This window comes from Ornithodoros turicata, unplaced genomic scaffold (assembly GCF_037126465.1).
Source record: "Ornithodoros turicata isolate Travis unplaced genomic scaffold, ASM3712646v1 Chromosome11, whole genome shotgun sequence".
Taxonomy (NCBI): Eukaryota; Metazoa; Arthropoda; class Arachnida; order Ixodida; family Argasidae; genus Ornithodoros; species Ornithodoros turicata.
In genome coordinates this window covers 1107467-1129030 of record NW_026999295.1, presented here as the reverse complement: position 1 = coordinate 1129030, position 21564 = coordinate 1107467, and positions in this window count along the sequence as shown.

The following is a 21564-nucleotide window of genomic DNA, read 5'->3' as shown; positions in this document are numbered from 1 at the left end:
TATTGTTCAACTGATGGTTGTTGTTTGAGAGCTCAATTACTATGCTGTGAGATTGGTGTGTACGGCAAGCATACGTCATACGACAATATAAATAAATTAATATAAACAAAAGGACGTGCACGATAAATTACGCCACATTATTCTTCCAGTGTTGCTACACTTTATATTATAAACGCACTTTCGCGAACCAGTCCGTTCACAAACAGCCGTGTGCATCCCGTCGTGTATATATTATACTTAGATACTTTCCTTTTAATTGCCTAATAACGCTTTTGCGACTCGAGCGCGTATATTAGAAGACTCAAGACTTGCGCAATATTATTTTGATGATGGTGCATATGTTCAGACAAGAGTGGATTAAAGTTGTTCCTATTTGCTTTATATCTTTATTCACTTCATTATATCATTCTCACATACTAGTTTAAATTTAACTAGCGGTTAGTACTACTGCAGTATAAGCAATTTAGGACACTACAGTGCTGTAAGATATATTGTAAGCACCACATGGTTGCAAAATCACTGGGCGGATATGAGTAAAATGTTAGTGCCTTCCTTTCTGTGGTGGTTACTGTCACTAATAGGGATTCAGTTAAGCGTTGTGGCAATTCCAATGCAAACAGTCATCTGCTATATTGGAAAGTGAGCGATTATAGTAAAAAAAAGTATCAATAAACATGATACTTTCTACAATACCATCTGTGATTCCTAAATGTCAGTATGACAAGGTATGAAGAAATGTTAACAAAGCGCATGTTATCCAAAGCAAGTTCTTCCACATCCCCCCCTCCCTGTACACACTCAGAAAAAAAAAACGGGTCTTGGGTTTGCCTCTGTTTGGGTTTGGGTATGTAGTTAAATTATTAACTACACAAATGCAGATATGTGCAATCAAACACATTTGCAAGGAAAGCATGACGATTATTGCAGTTGCAACAGTCATGTCAGTAGGTCATGCACACCTTGGTATATTTGAAATTTCTCAAACATAAGGCAGATGACATGTCAACAGGTTGCAAATATCTGTTCCATCTTGCACATTTGTCATGCTCCTCTAGGTATTTTTGAAATTTCTTAAACATCTCCACATCTTTTATATTCAACGTGCTGGACAACTAGTGTGCAACACCAGATATCAAGTCTAAATCTGAGCCAATATGGGCCATGGACATACATGTTAACCTTGTCATACTGACATTTAGGAACACATTGTAGAAAGTATCATGTTTGTTAATGCTTTTTCTACTATAATCACTCACTTTCCAATATATCAGATGACTGTTTACATTGGAATTGCTACAACGCTTCACTGAATCCCTATTAGTGACAGTGACCACCACAGAAAGGAAGGTACACTCACAGCATAGCAATACCTGAAGAAGTGCAGTCTCTTGCACGAAAGTTCTTGTTCAAATAAATCTTAGTTGCTCCTAACCGTTTTTCATGTTACTTGTGTGATTCCCTCTTCGCGTGCTCCTTGACAGTGTCTCTTTTTTTTTCTTTCCGACGTATTCATAGCAATTGAGCTCTCAAACAACAACCATCAGTTGAACAATAAACGGAGTGAGAATAATATAAACTCGCTCAAAGACTGGTAGACAACGCTGGACCCAAAACCCTTTGCCGCCAACGCCGCGTATCGCGGTCACGAGGCCATAACAGCCATGATAACAACGCTGTGGAGAGCTGCCGCCGAGAGTGACTGTCCTATCGCTCGCAGCGCCCCCACAGCCTTGCACAAGGGTGCTCTATTTCGCATCGCCATCCCATGCCTCCCGCTATCTCTCACCATGCTCCCCGAAGGAGCAATGACGTCATCCGCGGAATGTGACAGCAGCGGCCCCCAGTGGTGAAGCGTCGCTCGTAGCGCCCTCTAGTGGTGTACCCTACACAATGGCTAATCCTTCTATTCATCGGAGATAATCCGTCTATTGGGGGCTGCATTGGAAACAACACCTCAGCTGCGGAGTACAAAGGTGACCAGTGGACTGTGAGAACGTGAGAGAGAGAGAGAGAGAGGTTATTGATTTAATGACACAAAGGCCATAGAGCGCCAAAACCATGGTGAGTATGATGATGGTGAGAGAGAGAGTGTGTGGTAGTTAAAAGCTATCTACATGTATGAGCGATAAGATGGACCAGAACAAGAGAGAAAGGAGGATGACGATAACAAGTGAGTATGGCAGTTAAAAGCTATCTACAAGTGTGAGCCATCAGGTGATCCAGGATGAGATATTTACATGAGGAGTTCGGTGAAATTGGATAAAAGCGGAGCAATACTTAACATCTACATCTGACTAACTAACCCACACATGGTCAAAAATTGGATGACATTATTAAACGTCACAAGAGGAGTGTCACCCAGTAGGAGGGCTGGGTGCAACAACAACAACTTTATTTTCGACCTTGGAGAGTGGGGAGTTTCATCGCCACAGGCGATACTTTACCACATTGCTGGTTGGAATGGGAGGAATAAAATAACGAGCCCCTTCACAATAACGATCGAAGTCCGATGGCGTCCAGAAATGTCAGAAGAGCTTTGAGTGCAGAGCGTTGCTGGGCTGGATTGGGCCAGGAACCAAGCAATTTCGATAGGGAGAAAGGGCGAGAGTCCAGCTGACAAAGAGACTCGGAGAGTGTGGCTCGGGAAGGTTGGTAGTAAGGGCAATGAAGAAGAATATGCTCAAGATCCTCAAGAGCACCACAGTGGCAGCAGGTGGGAGAGTCAACTTGTCTCAAGCGGTAACGCCACTGAGCTGTAAAGGCCACATCGAGGCGCATTCGGTGGATTAATGCAGCATCTTGACGAGAGGTGTTTCGTGGCATGCGGAAAGCGAGCGTTGGATCAACTCTGCTCAACATAGAGGGGGGAAGAATGTCGGTTGTCCGTTTGCGGGAAGCCAGGGGTGTCACTAGGCGTCGCAGAATTGAACGGCGGTCTCCTCTCAGCAGAACAATACGGGTCCGTTTCGGATTCGAGAGTGCTGCTTCTGCGGCGCTGTCGGCCTGCTCGTTCCCCACGACATCAGAATGGGCTGGAGCCCACTGGAGAACTAGCCTGTGGCCTGCGGCGTAGATAGTGTGGTAAGCCATTAACACATCTGTGACTAGGGGTGCGGATGGGCCTCGTATGCCGGAATATTCAATTGCTTGAAGTGCAGATTTGGAGTCTGTAAAGACTGCCCATTCCCGGGGTGTAAAATCAGAGATGTGTTGTAGAAAGAAAAACATGGCATACAGTTCCGCAGCTGTGGAGGAGGTTGGATGTGAAAGGCGTCTTCCGTGCACCACACCTTCGGATGGAATGACGAATGCTGAGGCGGACTTGTTGTTTCGGGATGCGCCATCCGTATATGCTGCCGTAAACGTATAAAACTTCTCGTCTACCAGAGCATGAAAATGGGCTCGGAGGACTTGAGGGGGGACCTGATCTCTTCTTTCCAGAAGGTTTGGGAGGTGTACAAAAGTGGGCGGTACCGGTAGAGACCAGGGGACTTCCGGCGGTATAGTCTCCTTAGTTATGAAGCCAGTGATAGTCGGGCGTGTCCTCTGCGCTACTCGATAGAAGTCGCTTTCAGGGCGGTATCGAATTTTCCTGAGGAACGGGTGGCGGGGAATGTGAGCACGCAAACGGAGGTAGTGCCGAGCCGTTTCCCGTTCACGGAGAACTTCAATCGGGAGCTCACCAGCTTCAGCCAGTACTTGCCGTGTTTCACCCATTCTTGGAACTCCGAGGCATCGACGAAGGCTTCGAGCAAACAGGGACCGAAGTGTATTCAATGAAGTTGTTGATATCCTGTGCAGAATAGGAAGGCTGTAAAGCACAGTTGCCCTCACCAATGCCGCGTGAACCGCGAGCAGGGAACGCTGATCACAGCCCCATCCTGAGCCAGAAAGATCATGAACTGCGGGGAGCGATCGCTGCACTTTCGTTTCAAGGTGTTTAATGCTTCCTTGGGGGACTCCTTGAGGAACAGGATGCTGAGGGCTTTGGCCTTGGGACGTACGGACAGCGACAGTTGGGTCCGTAAGGAAGTCTTGGAGCCAGATGAAGAGCCGACCGGATACTCCAAACGAGAGCAAGGCGTGCAGCACGCAAATGTGCGAGAAGGTATCATATGCGCGCTTGATGTCGAGGAAAACTGATCGGACGATCCGTCGATGGGCACGAGCATGTTGAACTGTAGAGACTAGGTCGAGAACTGGATCCATGGAGCTCCGGTGGCGACGAAATCCAGCCATTTCGTGAGGGAACGTACGTTGTTTTTCGAGCCACCAGTCGAGGCGATGCAAAACCATTCTCTCCATCAGTTTCCCCATACAGCTTGTCAGGCTCACCAGGCGAAAGGAGGATAGGCCATATGGGGGCTTGCCTCTTTTCAGGATGGGAACAATCAATGCCTCCTTCCATGTATGTGGTAAAAATCCTTGTTGCCAAGACATATTATAGACATGAAGGAGAGCTTGGAGTGACCGCCCGTCAAGGTTTCGTAGGGCGGCATAGGTGATTTTATCGGGCCCAGGGGACGAGCCGGCGTTCACAAGCTTCAACGCTGCCTTTAGCTCGATTAGTGTGAAGTCGCGGTCCATAACTTCCGGGGGACCAGGCCAGTCTTGGTGAAGTTCAGCCGTCAAACTGTATACAAAATTGCGGTGTAGTGGCGTGGTCGAGGCAGCCGCCGGAGTCGTTAGTACCACAGAGAAGTCCGTCGCAAGCGTGTTTTCGTCTACACGCTTAACGATAGGCAAGGCCGCGAGAGGATTCTTTTGAGGGGGCGCCTCCTTCAGAGATCGGATTGTCCGCCAGATCTTCGTGGCCGGATCAAACGGTGAAAGGTGGTGGCAAAACTTACGCCAACGCTTCCTGTCCTTGTTCTTAAGTTCTCGTGTTACTTTAGCTTTCATCCGGCGGTATTCCACAATGCCCGTAAAGTGCCCTGTCCGACGAGCCGTTCTTTCTGCTCGGCGACGTAATGCTCTAAGGTGATTAATTGCTGGGGAATGGCCGACATGGCCTGTTACCCTTTTAGACATGACCACCGCGTCCTGAACACCGCGGGTAATTGCTTGAGAGAGAGCCTCTGGGGACATACCGGTGTGCACAGATGTTCTGAGGCCCGCACGAAGACGTCTCCAGTTTGTGAAAGAAATCAGTCCAGCAGTGGCTGAGAGGGGCAGTCTGTCGTGCGAAATATATAGAGGAAAATGATCGCTACCTCTAGTGTCGACGTCCGTGGCGCACGACAAGTGGCGAATTATGTCGGTTGAGCACCACGAGAGGTCCAATACATCAAGTGACTTTGGGGATCGCATGTAAGTGGGCTCGCGGTTGTTCAGCAGGCACATGTTATTATTCTCCATTGCCTCCAACGACCTCCTTCCCCTACCGTCCGTCCTTCGGCTTCCCCAGGCCGAGTGATGTGCTTTGAAGTCACCCAGCACAAGCGCCGGGGCTTCCAGAGAACTAAGTAAGCGTTCGAGGTCACTCCACGGGACCTGTACCGCGGTACGGATATAGATACTGACGACCGTTAACAGCATGGGGCCAAGGCGGATCCTGCAGGTGACGTAATCATAAGAGCGATGACAAACTGACCCGACGGGTGCAGCAACGAGGTCATTGCGAACGTATAGCGCTGTTCCGCTCTCAGGGGAATGCTGAGATCGATAGATTGTGTATCCATTAACATTAAAGGGCTGGGTGGAGTGGGACATGGTATCTGTAGAATGCGGTGAAATGCTGTTGGCGTTGGTGTTCGAAGTGAGGGCAGGATACCAGTACGTGCAAGACAGTCAAGCTGTCACCGCAGTGCGCGCAAGCTGGCGGATCCTGACCTCTGCGTAGGTGGTGATGCGTGAGTCATGTGTGCCCAATCCTCAGTCTCGCGTAAAGAACTTCGGAGGATCTGTTGATGTGTTCAGTCCGATGCGGGGGGGAAACGTGTGGCTGTGTGTAGGTGTAGCTTGTTATTTTCTTCCATGTCCCACTCCTGCTGCCACTGTGTGTAGACAGCTCCCTTTAACACTGGCAGGATGTCTTGGTAGGGTAGTCCTTGAGCTGATTCCTGTTGTGCCAACGCTCGCCGAGCCTCACGGTCGGCTCGTTCATTCCCCGGGATCCCAGTGTGGCTGGGGACCCAGCAGAGACAGATTGAAAAGCCTCGGGAACAAACTTCAGTCGCAAGCGCTCGTACTCGCTTGACGAGGTTATTCACGCACAGAGCTTCACGAACGCACAGAGCTTAGCGAATCGGAATAAATTACTGAATTTTGAAGGTCGTTTCGTTGAATGTGCCGCAGAGCCAGGAGAATCGCGTAAAGCTCTGCGGTGAAAAATGTGGCGTTCGTGTTCAGGCGTGCCGTCATAATAGAATCACCTTCAAGGGCAACGGCCGCCACACCATTGCTTACTTTGGCCCCATCAGTGTAGATTGCATGGTGGTTCCCGAAGTTATGGTGAATCTCCAGGAATTCCTGGAGAATGACAGTGTGTGCAATGGATTGTTTGTCAAACTGTGTCATTTTTAAATTGGATTGTATTAGATGTCTCTGCCAAGGGGCAGCATCGAGGACTGCCTGCTGCAGGGGAACGCCAAAGGGACTGAATCCCAGACGGGAACTCGCCGCCTGCACGCGAAGCGGAAACGGGGGTACAACAGAGGGCTTTGCAAGGAAGATTCGCTCCAGAGCGGGGTTCACACTACAGTGTACAACTGGGTCATTGCCCTGGCATCTGTACTTTAGGGCAGCCTTGACATGTTCAAATTGTCTCCGTCTCTCGACCGACCATTCATTGCCCTCAACACATAAGCTCTTCACAGTGGACATCCGGAGAGCACCGGTGGCGAGTCGGATGCCTTCGTGGTGGATGGGGTCCAAAACCTTCGATGCCGAAGGCCGCGCCGAGCCATACACGACACTCCCGTACTCAATTACTGATCGTACGACCGAGTCGTAGACCCACAACAGTGTGACTTTGTCGGCTCCCCACGCAGGCACTTCTGCTTTATGTAGTTTATGTGTGGCACAAAACACAGCTTCTTGTCAAACACCACCCCCAGAAATTTTTGCTCATCAGAAACTGGTAGTGTGTTGCCACCGAGGAGCAGCGAGGGCTCAGCAAATGTGCCTTGCCTCCTCGTAAAGACAACACACGCTGTCTTTTGCGCGGAAAACCTGAAGCCGTTTTCATCAGCCCACTTAGAAAGACGGTTGATCGTGAGCTGCACTTGCCTCTCAGCTGTCGAAAGACTTGATGCTGAGTAGGAAACCTGGACATCGTCTACGTAAGGGGAGTACTGGACGCCAGGTGGGATGGCTCTCGCTGTTGAGTTTATTTTCACAACGAATAGCGTAACGCTCAGCACAGACCCCTGTGGAACCCCGTTCTTTTGTACAAATATGTTAGATGAAGTGGAGCCCAGACGGACACGAAACTTTCTATCCCTAAGGAAATTCTCAATGCACCTGTACATGCACCCTGTGATACCACATGCGTGTAGATCTTGCAGAATCTGGAAGCGCCATGTGGTATCGTACGCCTTTTCGAGATAAAAAAAAAAACACGGATAGGCAGAACTGCCCACGAACAAAAACCTCTCTGATTTGTGATTCTTGGTGGAGTAGGTTGTCCTGGGTGCTCCGGCCGGAACGAAAAGCACTTTGGTGTTTGTCAAAGATGCCTGCCTCTTCCAAAACATATACGAGCCTTGCATTTACCATGTGCTCAAAAGTCTTCCCAAGGCAGCTGGTTAATGCGACGGGGCGATAACTAATAGCAGCAGACGGGTCTTTCCCTGGCTTGAGAACCGGAACCACTTCGGCTAGCTTCCAGAACAACGTATGAGTTCTTTCTCTCCACACACGGTTAAAAAAGTGGAGCAAGATTTGTTGCGACTGGGGTGTTAAATGCCGCAACATGTCATAGTGTATGCCGTCAGGGCCAGGTGCAGTGTTCTTTCTTGCATGTAAGGCTCTCTGAAGTTCATGTGCTTTGAAGGGTACATTGTAAAGTGCTGTATCTCGTTTAGGCTGTTTAATGATTCGTTTTTGAGCAGCAGTTTTGTGTGACAGGAAACGCTGGCTGTAATGGGAGGAGCTAGACACGTGTTCAAAGTGTCCGCCAAGCACGTTAGCCTGTTCCTCCAAGGACGTACAGGGAACGCCATTCTGTTTAAGACAAGGCACAGTAAACCATTTGTATTTCCCGGAGATCTTATTGATACGGTCCCACACAACTTTGGCTGGAGTTCGCGAGTTCAATGCACTCACGAACTCCTTCCACGAGTTGTGCTTGGCCTCCTCCCTTGCGCGTTTGGCTGCAGCACGCTTCCTTTTGTATTCGACCATGTTGTCAACTGTCGGGTATCGACGCAAACGAGCCCACGCCTTTTGTTGTTCCTTGCGCGTCCGTTTACAGTCATCGTTCCACCAAGGATTTGAACGTTTGGGCAGAGAGGACGACGTCTTGGATATGGATTGTATGGGGTTTTGTATCACGTGCCACTGCAGATTTTGTGCAATGGTCGCACTACAGATGGAAAGATCCAATGCAGAGAACGTCCGTGTTGAAGTGCTGCAGTATGTTGGTTGTGTTGTGTTCAGGAGTGTGATGGAGTGGCGGAGGAGTAAATCCTCAAGAAGTCTGCCCCTCGAGTCCAAGTCTGAACATCCCCACAAACGGCTGTGTGCATTAAAAGCCCCCATAATGAGGAATGGGGCTGCCAGGTGGTCTAAGAGATCTTCGATATCCTGTCGCCGCACATCCGCTGCAGGAGGAAGATATATTGAGCAGAGCGTAAGTGGTGTAGAGAGATTCAATTGAACAGCCACGGCTTCCAATGTTGTTGTCACCGGCACCTCAACTGCAGCAGCAGACCGGGATGCTAGAATCGCCACTCCACCTGAGGATCGCGAAACCACCGGGCGATCCCTCCTAAACATTTGGTATAGTTGGAACGGATTTGTGTGTCCAGAGTTCAAATACGTCTCTTGGAGGCAGACGCCAATTGGCCTGTGCGCCTGCAGGAGGTCATGCACATCATCAACATTTGCAAGCACTCCCCTGCAGTTCCACTGCATGAAAATCTTTTGCGTATTCAGAATGTTTTGTTTACTTAGGGTGCTTGCATCATGGCTGGGGTGCTTTCGGTTGCACCTTCTGCGAATGTCCTCTGCCTCGACCCGGCTGTTTCCCCTTCTGTTGGTCTGGGGAATTCTGAGGGGTTGGCGATGACTTCTACGGCGTGCAGCAGTCATCGACATCCATCGGCTGGGGTACGGTTTGGACCGAGCCCTTGCCGCCCCCATTCCCTTCGGAAGAGGTATTGCCAGCCTGATTGGGGCTGGCGACCTCCTTGTGGCCAGCCCTTGGGCAGGCCACATTTCCCTTGGGAGACACATGAGCTGTGTCCCCAACGTTTGTGTTGGGAGTGTTGTGTGGGGACTCAGTCTGAGTCTCCACAGATTTCCGAGGTGGCGCCACTCCCCTGCGCATAACCTCGGAGTACGAGCCCTATCTAGAGAATGCTACCTGTGCCTTCGCTGCAGTATAAGAAAGATTCTGCTCAACTTTCAGGATTTCCTTTTCGTCCTTCCACTGTGGGCAGGACCTGGAGTATGCTGGCTGGCTACCACTACAGTTGATGCATTTTACGGCATTTTCACATGTTGGCGACTCGTGGTCTTTCGCTGCACACTTTGCACATGTCGTTTGTCCACGGCATGTCTGTGAGCCATGCCCAAAGTGCTGGCATTTGAACCAGCGCCTGGGGTTTGGAACGTAGTGCCGTACATTACAGTTGAGGTAGCCAGCATGTATTGTAGTTGGAAGAGTGTGGAGTTGGAATGGAATGGAACATTGGAATGGAACATGTTTTGTTGGTATTTCTTTGCCGTCTCTACGCATAATTATTCTCCGTACACTGACCACTCAATGCTCCCTGAGGCCCTCCTCAATTTCAGAGTCAGGGCACATCAGGAGCTCTTCTTCTGAGATGACGCCTTTTACGATGTTTAGTGTCTTGTGCGGAGTGACTGTGACAGGTATGGCGGCAATTGCCTTCAGGGACTGGAGGGACACGCTCTGTTCCTTTTCTTGGACCTCCACCTGGATGTCACCAGAGCGGAGCTTTCGAGCAGTGTAATTTTTGCCAATCGTCTGTTCCAGAACTTTAGCAGTTGCAAATGGAGACAGCTTTGACAGTGACTGGGTCGATTCATCTGCGTGTATAACTAGGACTCTAGGGAACCATGCTGGCTGTTTCTGGTAGAAAAACTCGGTTGCTGGATTATCTTCGGTGCAGCGCCTCTTCAGGCGCCGATCATGGGGTTTTTTAAGGGATTTGCCTGCCATATGTGTTGTGTGTGTGATTCAGTGCGGAGGCCGTGCCGCCCACCACCGAGCCCAACCAGGGGACCGTGCTCCGCACAGTGGCACGTGCCGTCACACTATACCCAGGCGCAGGCGGGTAGCTCTGCACGAGGTTGAACGTGAAGACAGAGGCGGGTGTCTCAGGAGAGAGTCAAACGAAGAGAATATGGAAAGAAAAATGTTGTGTTGTTTTACAGTTTGTATGAGTGCGTGTTTATCATTATTTTATTTTATTTTATGCGAGAAATAATATTTACGGGTTGAATAATTGCAGTGGACCTGCGTGGATGTTCAAACCGTGCGGCTTCAGAGACTGGAATTTTACGATTAAAAAGGATTCGCGATTTTTGCGCTTCCTGTCACTGTTAGAACCCGATTCAAAGATAACAATTTTGAGGTCTGTATCCAAAGCATGTCCAGGGAGGTTAAAATGTGTAGAGACGAGTGTAGTATGGTTATTAACAATATCAGAGGTATGGCCGTAAAACCTTTCCTTCATTGTGTTCGAGGTTTCTTCGATATACTGAATACAGCATTTAGTGCCCACAATAAGGTAACACACGTTAAAAGACTTACAGTGCAACCCCTGTCGGATTTTGAAAGTAAAAGAATTTGAGGTGCGCGAGATAAATGTACATGAACTAATGAAGACATGTTTGGCAGCGTTTGTTACCACAAGGGGAACAACCAGGACTTGGTCGGGATAGATGGGATGAAACCAGTAAATTACGAATGTTACGTGGTCGGTGGAATATGATATTGGGGGTAGCAGGAAAGATTATTTTAAGTCTTTCGTCGCTGCGAAGTATGTTGAGACAGCGGGTGAAGACGGATCCTGCGCCACTAAGTGCTTTGTTATAGGCGGTAACGAAGGATAAGGGATTTTGTTGCTGCCGCGGTTCATGTGAAAGTAATTTATCCCGATCTAGAGATTTGCACTTGCAAAGAGCATTGTTTAAAAGGTTGGGAGGGTAATTTTGTTTTCTAAAATCGTTCGACATTTCTTCAGCGCATGCCTCAAAATCTTCTGGGTTAGAGCATATCCGTTTTAAACTTGTGAATTGACCAAATGGGATGTTCCTTTTCTGAGTATTAGGATGGTAGCTGTCAAAATGAAAGTACTGGCGTTTGTCAGTGGATTTCTTGTATACGCTCGTGAGCAGCTTACCAGACTGTATAGAGACAGTCACGTCTAGAAAATTCACTGATGCTTGAGAAAAGTTACTTTTGGCCCTTTTTTACAGAAAAGTTACACGTACAGTACAGGCCTGATGTACGGAATTAAAATTCTCGAAAAACACAATTAAGGATGGTTCATCACCCGACCATACGATGAAAATGTCGTCAATGTACCTTAAGAAGACTAAAGGTTTGATCGGGAAGGATGCTAATGTTTTTTCTTCAAATTGCCCCATGAAAAGATTCGCATAGTTGGGAGACACGCGTGATGCCATTGCTACACCTTGAATTTGGACAAAATGTTTCTCGTTAAATATGAAGTTGTTATACATAAGCACAAGCTCAAGAAGCGAGAGGACAGCTGATGTCTGGAGAACTTCAGACGGGAAAGATTCAAGAAAAACTTTCACCCTCATCGTGTGGTATATTTGTACAAAGGGATGTAACATCCATAGTAGCCAGGATGACGTTGCTCAAATAGCTGCTCTGCTTATTAATCAAATTGACCTTAAGGAGAAAGTCATTGGTGTCTTTTAAGTAAGAGGGGAGAAGCGGAGGAACGCGTTTAATACAATGATCTAAAAGGAGAGAAATGTTTTCGGAGGATGCGTTTATTCCGGATATTATAGGTCAGCCGAGGTTATTTTTGTTGCGTACCTTAATCAATAGGTAAAATGAACCTGGAGTAGCATTTTTGGGTCTAATGAACTCCGCAATGTTACGTGGAATTGAATCGTTAGAGATTAGTGCGCTGATCTTCTGGTTAATTGTGCGACAAAATAGTGGAGCGGGGTCAGAGTCAAGAGGCTTGTAAAACCTAGCATTACTGAGGTGCTCATTTGCTTTGCTGATGTAGTCTGAAGTATTCATCAAGACAATTCATCCGCCTTTATCAGCGGGACTGGTTGTGATGTCATCACAAGATTTAAGATTCCGTAATGCTATCCGTTCTTCCTTGGATAAATTAAATTATCCCCGGTTATCTAAATTGTTGAGAAGGCTTTTAATGTCATTGGATACTGCTTTAATATAATTGTCGATCATAGGGGTAGTTTTTGATGGGTCAGGGGTCCAGACGGAAGGTTTCTTAAATGGCGTTACTTCAGTGTGTGCACTGCCGTGAAAAAGTGTTTGCAAATGCATTCGTTTACCTAAATTTTGGAGATCGTTTAGAACTTCAAATTCATCAGTACCATCAGGAGTGGGGACAAAACTCAGTCCTTTGGATAAAACGCTAGTTTCGGCTTTGCTTAAAGTAACGTTTGATAGGTTAAAAACAACAGTTAGCGGCGGGCCTACAGAGGTCTGTGGTTGGTCTGATAAAGCAGTACATAGATTAATGTTGGAAATATCGGTAAGGTGGGTATTATCACGACAAGGTTTCTTACACTTCGTACGCTGTACTTGGGCGAGCTTATGGGAAGAAAAACGATTGAGTGTGAACAGCTCTTTTGGCGTCAGAGCGTGAGCTAGTTGACGGAGCTGGTTGTCTATGTCTTTGATTATGAAAGAACTTTTTGTTCGCAAAATTCTGATCAGTTCTATAGACGCATGCGTTAATATGTTATGCCATCTCGTGGAACTTCGCGGTGACTGGAAATTAAATGTTGGATGAACGTCAACCATTAAACCTTTGGGTACAATATTCTGTGCTATACAATCAGAGCAGAAATGGAAGTGAGAAACAAATCTAGCTTTTCTATCCAACAACTTACGTGCCCTAAGGAACGTTGTAGAGTTTATATTGTCCGCACATAGTCAATGATATCTCCTTGTGTTGTACGTCCTGGTCACGCTTCGTTGCTTCTTGGGCAGGGAGCGGACCGAGGGAGCTGTGGCGGCGATGGGGGTGTCGGCCTGGGCAGCGACGTCCGAGGTGCGAGGTGAACACGGTGAGCTACTGTTTGAGGACACTCCGGATGTTTGGGGATGAGGGCTGTACACAGGGTTGGCACAGGACATGGGCTGGGCAGCACAATGATCACCGGCAGCATTTCGTGTGGTAGGTGACCGTGTAGGCGAGGGCGGCAAATTAGGACGGTTCCTGGTGGAAGGGGATTCTTCGGGGCGGTGGTGGGAGCCGCTGGAGATGTTGAGGTTGCGGGTTGGGCTCGCTGAGTTAGGGCCGTTCCTCGTAGTCGTTGCACCGTTACCGTCTGGGGATGGTTGACTAGGGTTGGAGCTCCCATTTGGTGCAGCAGACGGCTGACCGATGGGAGGGAAGTCTCCGGGACGGTGGTGAAAGCCGCTGGAACTGTTCAAGTTGCGATTTGGGCTTGCAGAGGCGACAGCGGTGGGAGGAAATTGCAGCTTGATTACACTCCTATAGTGGGAAGCTAGGACTTTCGCGCGTCGAAGACTCCGATGATGGCCCACCAGCGCAAGTAGATCCCATGGGGACTGATCCAAGCTGTGGTGTCGGATGAAGCCTACGTGGTTATTTACAATCGACAGGTACCAAAAATGTTGGTTCAGGAGTCGGATTTTGTAGTTGGTATCAATGATAAAGGCTCGTTGGTCCTGGTGGACGTAACAGGATGGGAGTCGAGGAGGGACGTTTGACAATACCACAAAGAGGTGTGGTCGGGAAGATTGGATGTGCGAAAGTAACAGGTCAAAATGCTCCACACACGAGAACACTGATGCTTCACCTACATCGATGGAACCAGCCCGAGGAATAATTACGTCCAAACCTTGGGGGAGGCTATCCACGACGGCGATGAAATCTGGCATCTTTCTTCCTGAGAAGGCTTTGATCATGATGTCTTGCGAGCTGAGAAACTTGGGTACCAGCTTGATTAGGGAGTTACCGATTATGGCGATTCGGGGAAGATGCTCCACTCCGTTCGGGCTTGACATGGTGAAGACATGAAGACATCATGATCATTACCCAAAACATCATTAGACCCAAAAATGCTACTCCAGGTTCATTTTACCTATTGATTAAGGTACACAAGAAAAATAACCCCGATAGATCTATAATATCGGGAATAAACACACCCACCGAAAACATTTCTCTCCTTTCAGATCATTGTATTAAACACGTTCCTCAAAAAGTGTCCACATTGGACATGAAAGACTGGCCTGTCTTGTGCGCTCTGCAACTTTATGCGCAGTTGCAGGAGGTCATAATTTTTTTCCCACGACGAAAAAAAGTACACGATAGGCCTACGATGGCTTTCAGAGTATTTCTAACCAAATTCTTCGCGTTGTGTTGTTGCGTTGCTGGTCTCGTGGTATAGTGAGCGCGTTGGGTATTTGCGTTCTTGGGTTCAATACTTGGTGTGGTACTTTTTTTTATACACATATCATTTAGTATTTTTATTTCATTTCTTAGAATTCAGGTATACTTGCTCATAAAATCGGCTTTACCTGCTTGCAGATCACTACCGTAGGCGCGATGTAATTTAGTAGTTTCGATAAGATAGCACAGTATACTGAGTGTTGCATACAGTGTCGTCCACACCTGGAAGTATGGATTAGTTCATGCCTGTCCCTGTAGAAGCAGAACGTTTGAATATTCGTCAATATGACTCTTTCGTTAACTAGCTTAACTTGTGTAGTTGCAGCTCCAGTGTGTCGGCGACAGCCCAGCAGCTAGCGCATTGGTACTACGTACATTAGTACTGATTGACGAACAGCAGGCCTGCAACAGAGATCTCTGGACCTCCCTGGTCTACTCTTTTTTAATTGCAATAGAAAATATTCTTGAGTACATCGTTCATATTAATTTCCACCAAAGGTTACACTAAGGCCATAGCTGCCTTTGCATCATGACATTGTTAACAAATAGAACAATCTATCTACTGTGGCGTCGCTCATGATCATAGTCGGCGCCACCAATTATTAATATTTAGATCATGCCTTTCTCACGCGGAACAATCATTTCGCTTCACAAGCTTCTATAGCGCGATTTTTGATTTCGCAACGACATTCAACCAACAGAAAAGGCTTGATGCATATTTCAATAGACGATTTCAGAAATTGCATGGATGGTCCACCAGACAGCGCCGTGTTGAGAAAGCCCCGCTGCACCTTGGGATTTAGTTTTCATGAGTCAGAGAGAAGAAGAAGAGCGTAAACGGTTCCGGTTTTCTTTCTCCTTCACCTCCCGCAACTTCGAGCAACAGGCAGCGAGCACGAATGTAAACCATTTCCCACGACGCATTGCGCGATGCGCGTGACTTGGGCGACGGAGGTCCCCCGTGCGGAGCACAAGGGCAATATCTGAAATCGCCTATTCTGAACCACGCGTTGCGTTTTTTTTTTTTTTACCTGAGCACGAGCTCTCGTGCGTGCCTCGCGTGCCCACGGTGTTATTGCCGTGCAGATGACGTTAAAAGTTTTCTTTCTTATATCTCATCCTCGTCCCTCCCCGAATTTTTCCTCCTCCCATATCCTCGTGCAAATCTGTCAAGTCGGCTTTCTTGCATGGTTGTCTGCTATCCCGCGAAGCCGACTTTCTGTGTCGAGTCCCTGAATTCTGGTCATTGATTCCGAAATATTTCCGTCTGGTTACACTGTATATCGGAAGGACAGGAATAATCATGGAGGGGGAGTATTCATTTGTGTGCGAAACAGTATTCAGTCAGTAGAAATGCATCTGCGTGACGATCTTTGCGAATATGTATGGTGCCGCCTAATGCTAAAGGATACGTCTGTGGCAATTTGTTCCTTCTACCGAGCACCAAACAGTAGCCACGAACCCATAGTAAAATTGTATCAACAAATATCGTCGATATCTGACGAGAAATTAATAATTTCAGGAGACTTCAACCTTCCCGACTATAGATGGGATAGGACAGGTCACTTTCGTTTAAATAATTCACTCTTGTATCGAACTTTTGATGATGTGCTCCCTGACTACTGTTTGAAGCAATTTGTTTTAGTGCCAACACGTGGTCGTAGCATTTTAGATTTACTGCTATGTAATCAGAGTGAAATAATCTCATCTGTTTCAATTATACCCGGTATTTCTGACCATGAATGTATAATCGCTAATTTAGACATTCCTTACAAATGCTTAAAGCGGAAGAGAGGGTTTTATGTACACTAGGGCCGATTTTCATGCAATCAATACGTCCCTTTCTGCTAATTTTTCCAGGTTTGAATCAATGAGCGAAAGTTTAGAAATCGATTGTTTATGGAATGAATTTAAACACATGATATTGACTTTGGTTCGGCGACATGTGCCGACAGCAAACGTTAAGCCTAAAACAAAGTGTGACAGGCCTTATTTTACAAAGGAAATTAGAAGCTTAATCAGAACGAAAAGCAGAGCTCTTGCAGCGCACAAAAAGAACAGTACATTAGAAAACTACAATAGAATAAAAAAGCTATCTAAGCGCCTTCGTCATGCTATTCGAAAAGCCAAGCAGACTTATTTTCGGAAGTTGAAATCTAGGATAGGATACAGTAGTAAAGAATTATGGAAATACGTAAAGTCTATTAATAAGGTACCTCTTGGTATTCCTGTGATTAAATCTAATGGCCAGCTCAAAACAGATGACGCGGAAAGATGCCGAGTTCTGAATGACTATTTTAAGCCTGGGTTTCGTTGTCATGGTGCTATGCAACCCCCTCTCTTTGATGCGACCATACATTTTCCTATGCCTCCTGTATTGCTATCTAAGCAAGGTATTGTTAATGAACTCCGTAATCTGAACACAAAAAAGTGTAGGACCTGATAAGATTTCCCCTGTTGTATTGAGGTCTTGTTCCGATATCATAGCTTTGTACTGTTCTCTCTTTGTACTGTTTAACCGATCGTTGGGCTCAGGTATGGTTCCTTCTGAATGAGAACTGGCCAATGTTGTTGCAATTTTCAAGTCAGGAGACAAGAAATGTGTAGAGAACTACAGACCAGTTTCTCTTCTATGCATATGTGGTAAAATCATGGAACACATTATCCGTTCCAATATTATCAGACACTTAACGGACAACGATTTCTTTTCTCCGGCTCAGCACGGATTTCGTAAAAATTATTCGTGCACCACACAATTGATATCCTTCTATCATGACCTCGCCTCAAATTTCGATATGCATGTTCGAACGGATGGTGTCTTTTTGGATTTCCGTAAGGCATTCGACACTGTTGATCATACTCTTTTATACCAGAAATTAACGTCTTTGAAGTTGGATCTTCTACTCCCCTGGCTCGGGAATTATTTGATCAATAGAGAACAGCGCGTTCTATTAAACGGGGCCGCGTCATCTACAACTTCCGTCACATCGGGTGTTCCACAGGGTTCAGTTTTAGGACCGCTATTGTTTTTAATCTATAATAATGATTTAGTTAATACTGTTGATTCATGTATTCGGTTATTTGCAGATGACTGCGTAATTTATATAATTATAGAATCTGAGGACGATTGTAGGGTACTTCAGAGTGACTTGACCAAAATCGAACTATGGTGCGAAAATTGGGGTATGACTTCAAACACGTCTAAATGTAAATGTGTTGCTTTCTCCTCCAACTATTACAGACTCTCTTACCAATTAAATAACATGATTCTTGATACCGTAGACGATTATAAATATTTGGGCGTTACTTCAAGTAAGGACTTAAAATGGGACAAACATATCAACAGAATTGCAAGCAGGGCCTGTAAAACATTGGGTTTTGTTAAAAGGAATTTCAAAACGGCTCTTAGAGATATTAAAGAAACTGTCTACAACTCATATGTCCTTAGAATATTGTAGCGCGGTGTGGGATCCCACTGAAATAAATCTTTGGAAAAAACTAGAAAAACTACAAAACCAAGCGGCTAGATTTGTTTGTAATAATTACTCTCCTCAGGTTACATCAACATATCTGAGATCCCCATGCTGGGATGGGCTTCACTAGAATGCCGTAGGAGACAATCTCGATTAAAACTTTTTTATCACATATATCACGGACATACAGGCATTCCTCGAGGGCGTTATCTTTTCCCACCGAGTTACATTTCAGAACGTGTGGACCATGAGTATAAGGTTGAACCCTATCGTTTTCATATGTCCATTTTTAGAAATTCTTTTTTTCCTAAAACAGTTGAGGAATGGAATAGACTTCCACGAGATCTTGTTTCTTCACCAAGTGCCATTTTTTGTGAAAAGTTATGCCTGTATGTGTTAGAGTAATTGAACTTTTGTGATTGTGTTGTTAAGTTATCTCCTCTCCCCTACACAATGCCACTTACGTGGAGCAGTAGGGTGGTGTAATAAATAAATAAATAGCATCAGAAAACGAAAAGCCGAACATCAGTCTCTACGGAGCTAGCGCGCGACAAAGTCAGCGCAGTCCTTGTCAGTGAGTCAGTCCGCCGAAACGCGGTTGGAAACAAATCCCACACATGCGTCGTAGAAAGATATAACACAGGTATGGCTTATCGCGCCCACCTTTCGCTAGGATCGCACTTTCCCCCTCCCAATTTCAGGAACTGTCACTTTTTCTACTATCACTCTGTGGGCTCGGTTTGGAACCTCCTTCTGTCGGACTGAGAGTGATTGCGATCAAAAATCCGTCGTGCGTTATGGTCCGGTGCTACGAAAAGTATGATGTGCGGCTATTTTTTTTCCGATGGGACAGCTCGTGAATATTACTGACTTCATGAACCTTAGTTAATTCGGCACGCTCTTCATATAGGTGGGATAAAAAAGTGGCATTGACTTGGCAAATTTCTAAGTTCATTTCGCTAATATCTACATAATTAAACTTACGATACATGACATGCACATCAAAAGTTGGCAAAAACCAAGTAAGAACAAATGCTGTTGACCGCACGATTTTAGGTGGCGTAATTTTTTATTATAATTCAATGACACGTTCTCTGGGACACCCTGTATAGAATATGCTGTTTATTTGTCTACGTATTTGTATAGTTTTCTATATATAAACTGTTATTCGTGTGCACGTGAATGACTAGGAAGATACTGCATGTACATAAAAATAATTTCGTATGCAGCCACATATATGGTTCAGACGTTTACATGACGCACTACATAATAGATGTCAACGGATATATAATTGTACTTCATGTGCAATGGCGATGCTAAAGCATAACTTCCATGAAAACAAGTTACACGGGCCCTGTAAGAGTGGCCTTTGCAAATCATTTGGTAACGTGTCTCTAACTGTAAAAGTGAAAGGCAGCTGAGAATGCTGCAGACGTGGTTGCATTTTACAAATTGCTTATCGTGTTCTACATGAGAACGGTTAAATACGACGTGATGTATGCAATAATTCATGCGAATTGAATTAATTCGGAGGCTGACCACTGATGTCACCCATAACGACAGCAGAGTTCGGGAGTAAGGCATTACTTTTCAGCAACGAGTACTGGTAATGAATAACATTTTGCCAGCAAGTAATGGGTAATGGTAATGCACTGCATTTCGACTGAGTAATGCAGGGTGGCATCAGTCATTACTTTTGTCGAATGTTCATTGCGCCACGTCAAGACTGAGAATATATTTTTTTTTTTTCAATTCGCCTGTAACTATGAGCTCATGGCAACAAAGAAAGGGTAGGGCCCGGTCTCGGGAATCCCACAAGACTTCAACAGTCGGCGGTGTCTGTCACAAGGGTCCACAAGATGATATCGCCTGTTTTCCCCTGTACCCATTTGGAGTGAATGATAATCAACGAAATAGAAACATAGCCTCTATGAGGGTAATAAGTGACAATTGCTGTGCTGATTCGCTGTTTTGGTATGGTACTGTGTTAGTTTCTCTTCTGCTGTCAGAGGTCGTTTTTCTGCCAGGACAGAATTGTAGGGCTGGGCATAGCCAAAAGGCATCATGGAGCCGGAGGGTGAAGACTTGTCCCATTCTTAGGTCGAATTTAGTGCGTATATCGAGCATGATATCGAGCCAGTTAGTTGCGATGGGAGACATTTTACGGTTCGGTGCAAGTCATAAGGATCGTGGCCCAGAATCACTAGATGGGTTCCCGAAAATCAAGAGACTCAGACTTGTGCGCCATACACAAAAAAAAAGAAGAAAAAGTAACTAAATACCGTTACCCGTTACCTCAGAAAACACTAACTAAATACGTAACTCGTTACCAACATAGAAAAGTAACGAGCTCTCGTTACTCACAGGAAACAAGTTACTTTTACGTTACCGCCGCATAGTTAGTGGAGCCAACAAACAGGCCGTCACTTGTCTTCAACTCTTTATTAATGAGGAATTGCACTCCAAAAGAAGCTGATCGCCACACGGTGCAACGTGATTAGTGATCCCCCTCTGTGTCGCGCCTTGGGTATATAGTCTGGGTTATTGTAATAAACCTTTTGCTGCGTCTGAGAATTTGTCGTCCGTCCATCGTGTTCCTCGTGTGTCTCTCGGCCCCTTACCATGATTCTATATCAACTTGTCTGGACTTTCTTCCTTATTTCCTAAGTGGGGGTGATCGGAGATTATGAAAACACAAGAAAATACACCGGTTTTCGTGCCATTGATCACTAACGGTTCCCAAAAACAGACGAGGGATTGCGTCATAATTTAGGGCGCTCAGAAGCTTAGCAAAGACAAGAAAAGACTAGAAGTCGAAAAAATGGCTAGCAGGCGAGCTGGTGAAGATGATGCATAATGTAAAACCCCGAGACCAGGGAACACGAAAGGACAGACACAACACGAAGTCTCAAACACAGCTCAGAAGTCGAAACGTGTTTTTTGTAGCCATAGCACAATTGGTGCCCATTCTTGGGAAGGAGTGATGGTCGGAGATTACGGAAACAAGAGAAAAGACAACAACACATCCAGCGAGGGACCGCAAATACTATGAGTCACACATGGTCGGGGGTCGCGCAGATCAGATCTGCACGCATTGCGCCACACGGAGGGCCCAAATATGCTCCCCCACGCTGAACAAAGGGAACGAGTAACGTCGGTAACGAGTTACCAGTTTTTGTAACTGATTCCGTTACTATTACCATATTTTAAAAAGTAACTGAATCGTTGCTTCGTTACCAAAAAAAGTAACCGTTACCAAGTAACGAGTTACTTGTAACGAGTTAGGCACAACTCTGATT